At 38.5% G+C, this 4495-nt stretch overlaps 1 non-coding gene across 1 annotated transcript; it reads right to left on the minus strand.

Moving 5' to 3' along the window:
* Nucleotides 1–4149: 4149 nt before the first annotated feature.
* LOC148561594 (small nucleolar RNA R71) lies at nucleotides 4150–4256 on the minus strand. Its single transcript, XR_015886862.1, has one exon. It is a non-coding gene; the product is annotated as a small nucleolar RNA R71 (small nucleolar RNA).
* Between the last annotated feature and the right edge of the window lie 239 nt (nucleotides 4257–4495).

Consider the following 4495-nt stretch of genomic DNA (forward strand, 5'->3'; position numbering starts at 1 on the left):
TTTCAAAATCAAGGTTGTTGAGTCCTAACTCTGTGATAACCTTTATTATTAAGAGTCTATTTTAAGAGTCATTTATTTTTCTGTTTTTTTTATTTTTTGTCTTCTATTATTATTGGTTTGCTCTTATATTTATTTTTGAGTCTTATTGTCATTCCATGATTAATAAAATTTAAAGTTTATATCTTAAAGCTATGAATGTCCCATGAATCCATCACCTTTCTTAAATAAAAATTGTTTCTAATTGAAAAAGAAAAAGAAGTACATGAATTTCAAATTTTAAAACAGTTTAATTATTTTTATGTGGTGGCAATACTCTTGTTTTCTGAATGAATGCTTGAACAGTGCATATGTTTGAATTTGTTGTTTATGAATGTTAAAATTGTTGGTTCTTGAAAGACTGATGGAAAAGGAGAAATGTTATTGATAATCTGAAAAATCAAAAAATTGATTCTTGAAGCAAGAAAAAGCAGTGAATAGAAAAAAAAAGAGGATGATTTGCGAAAAAAAAAAAGAAAGAAAGAAAAAGCAAGCAGAAAAAGCCAATAGCCTTTTAAACCAAAAGGCAAGGGTAATAAAAAGGATCCAAGGCTTTGAGCATCAGTGGATAGGAGGGCCCTCAGGAATAAAATCCTGGCCTAAGTGGCTAAACCAAGCTGTTCCTAACCATGTGCTTGTGGCGTGAAGGTGTCAAGTGAAAACTTGAGACTGAGCAGTTAAAGTCGTGGTCCAAAGCAAAAAGAGTGTGCTTAAGAGCTCTGGACACCTCTAATTGGGGATTCTAGCAATGCTGAGTCACAATCTGAAAAGGTTCACCCATATGTGTCTGTGGGATTTATATATCCGGTGGTAATACAGGAAAACAAAATGCTTAGGGTCACGGCCAAGACTCATAAAGTAACTGTGTTCAAGAATCAACATACTGTACTAGGAGAATCAATAACACTATCTGAATTTTGAGTTCTTAGAGATGTGATGCCAGGGCATTTTGGCCAGTTTTACTGACCTTTTCTTTATGGTTTTAAGGTAGTTTCATGCATTTTCTTAGGAAATAAGCATGTTTTGGGTAAATAATCACTTACATCTTGATTCAAGCAAACATTGTGAATTTTACATGATTTCATGAGAATTATACATGAATTAAAGGACAAATTGAATGATGCATGCCTCATAACTTGGATTAGAGCTTTGATGCACTTTATTTCTTGATTTCAGGATAAAAGAAGCAAGGAAGAACCACGTTAGTATCCACGTTAGTCTAGCTAACGTGACCACTAACGTGGAATGAAGGATAGCTTGCAACGTTAATGAGAAAAGTGATTGCCAATAAAACCTTCGTGAGCCATCATAGCCCACGTCAGTTGCCACGTTAACTATGTTAACGTGGAAGCTAACGTGGAAGAGAAGTAGAACTCCAACGTTAGTGGTAAAAGTAAGTGCCACTAACGTTCCAAAAGGGGGCAATTGGCCACGTTAAGAGCCACGTTAACTTAGTTAACGTGAGCTCTAATGTGGAAGAATAAGATGATGCCAACGTTAGTGACACTCACCTTTGTCACTAACGTTGGACTAAGCCCATATTGGCTACGTTAAAAGCCACGTTAACCTAGTTAACCTGGACTCTAAGGTGGAGGGAGCAAGAATCACCAACGTTAGTGACACTCACCTTTGTCACTAATGTTGGATTGAGCCACTATGAGCCACGTTAGTTGCCACGTTAATTACATTAACGTGGAAGCTAACGTGGAGAAGAGGGATGATGAGCCAACGTTAGTGACACTCACCTTTGTCACTAACGTTGGAGATGGCTATCAATACCACGTTAGAAGTCACGTTAACCTAGTTAACGTGAACTCTAACATGGGAAGTAGGGGCGTTCTGAAGAGTTAGTGACAAAGGTAAGTGTCACTAACGCTCTCGAAGATTTGGCAAGCCTATGTTAAAGGCCACGTTAATTATTCTAACGTGAACTCTAACGTAGGGAGAAAGGGGTACTCTCAACGTTATTGAAAAAGGAAAACCCCAGTAATGTTTTCGAAGGGCCAAGGGTCAACGTTAGTGGTCATGTTAGTGCCACTAATGTTGAAGTTAACGTGGACCACTTTGGGTTAGGAATGTTAGTGAAAAAGGTGATTGTCACTAACATTTTAAACCCCACATTTTCACTCAACGTTAACACCACTAACGCCCTAAGCTAAAGTCCCTGCCTACTTCACACTTTCTCTGCAAGTAAAGCTGAGCCCACTGAAGAAGATAACTGCTTCAACTCAAGATCCAAAGGCCCATATCCAAGACTTGAAGAGCCAACTAGAAGATCAGAAGAATAGTATAAATAGGGAGAGCTTTGAACTTGAAAGGAGCTTTTGGGCATTATTAGAATTACTCTCTGTATTTTACTTTCTTTGCACTTCTAGTTTAACTTTCAGAATGTACTCTCCATCTTTGCTTTCCATTCCCAGAGCTATCAACAACTAAACCCCTTTCACTGGGTTAGGGAGCTCTGTTGTAATTTGATGGATCAATAATAGTTTTCATTATTCTTCTTCTTTCTTTTCTCTTGATTTTACTAGAAAGCTTTCAATCTTCATCCAATTGAGTAGTTATCTTGGAAAAGAAGCTATTCATACTTGGATCTCTTCTGAACCTTGGAAAAGGGATGAAGAGATCATGCTAGAAATGTTTTCTCATGTTGGACCAATTTGGGGTTTGGGCGGATATGGTGACATATAATTCTCCCAATACTTTGATTTGGAAATACATGTGGTATAATCAGTGACCACACTTCATCTCTTCTCATGAGCAATTAGACCAAGAAATTGGCTATTGATCTGATTTGAGAGATTGAATTACCAAGGAATTAGAATTCAATCACTTAAGATTGCCAAGGAGATCAATGAATGCATTGATTGAGGAAGAGATGAAAATGAACTTGATCCGAAGAATGCAACATCTCCTAAGCCCAATCAATTTCCCATTTCTGATCTTACCCATTCTCTTTACTTTTTGCCATTTACTTTCATGCTAAACTTCCCTTCCCCATTTAAGATTCTGCAATTTACTTCCCGTCATTTATTTTCTGCTATTTACTTTCCCGCCATTTAATTTCCTGCAATTCTCAACTCACTTTCTGCTTAGCTCAACTAGAACATTCTTCCAATTAAAGTTGCTTGACCAATCAATCCCTATGGGATTCGACCTCACTCTACTGTGAGTTTTTACTTGACGACAATTCGGTATACTTGCCGAGGGAGATTTGTTAAGGGACAAGTTTTTGTGCATCAAGTTTATGGCGCCGTTGCCGGGGATTGATTTTGTATCAACAATGATTAAATTGGTGGATAACTAGATTGAGCATTTGTTTTTATTTTGTTTGATTTAAGTTCATTTGAGTAATTTACTTTCTGTTTAGCTATTTTCTTCCCTTTCCCCCACCCATTTTCTTAGTTGTTTACAATTCAGTGACTAACCCACTAACTGTTTGATATATTGCATCACTCACGCTAACAGCATTTCTGTAGAAATTACTGTCTGCATCTATCTTTCTTGCTTTTTCCTTGTTGGTTGTATGACAGGTAGAAGAAGCGGGGCTTCAACTTCCTTTGATTCTGAACCTGAGAGGACCTTCCTTAGATTAAGGAGGGAAGCAAGAGGAAAGAGAGTAGTTGGTGCTGAGGAAGAGGAAGAGTACTTTGAACCAGACATGGGTGAGAATATTGAAAACCATCATGAAGAAGAGGCTCACAACCATGGCAGAGAAGATCCAACGCATTAGGCTGGACAAGAGAGAAGACTTCTGGGTTCTTACATCAATCCAAACCCAGGAAACTGTGAGAGTAGCATCCAAAGGCCAACCATACATGCCAACAACTTTGAACTAAAGCCACAGCTCATCATCCTTGTTCAGAACAATTGTTCATTCGGAGGAAGTGTCCAAGAAGACCCCAATCAACATCTAACCACATTCCTGAGGATATGCAATACTGTGAAGTCTAATGGTGTTCATCCTGACACCTATAGACTACTTCTATTTCTCTTCTCACTCAAGGACAAAGCATCTAAATGGCTGGAATCCTTTCCAAAGAGAGTTTAGCAACCTGGGAATATGTGGTGAACAAGTTCTTGGCAAGATTCTATCCTCCTCAACGGATCAACAGGTTGAGAGCTGAGGTACAAACATTCAGGCAGTAGGATGGTGAGACTCTATATGAAGCATGGGAGAGGTTTAAGGACCTGACAAGAAGATGCCCGCTAGATATGTTCAATGAATGGGTGCAGTTGCACATTTTCTATGAAGGCCTTTCGTATGAATCAAAGAAGGTAGTGGACCACTCATCCGGGGAATCTCTGAACAAGAAGAAGACCATTGAAGAAGCCATAGATGTCATTGAGACTGTAGCAGAAGATGACTACTTCTATGCTTCTGAAAGAGGCAACACTAGAGGAGTGATGGAGATGAACAATGTGGATGCACTGCTAGCTCAAAACAAGCTTATTACCA

Source organism: Arachis ipaensis, chromosome B6 (genome assembly GCF_059453495.1).
Source record: "Arachis ipaensis isolate K30076 ecotype BB chromosome B6, ASM5945349v1, whole genome shotgun sequence".
Classification (NCBI taxonomy): Eukaryota; Viridiplantae; Streptophyta; class Magnoliopsida; order Fabales; family Fabaceae; genus Arachis; species Arachis ipaensis.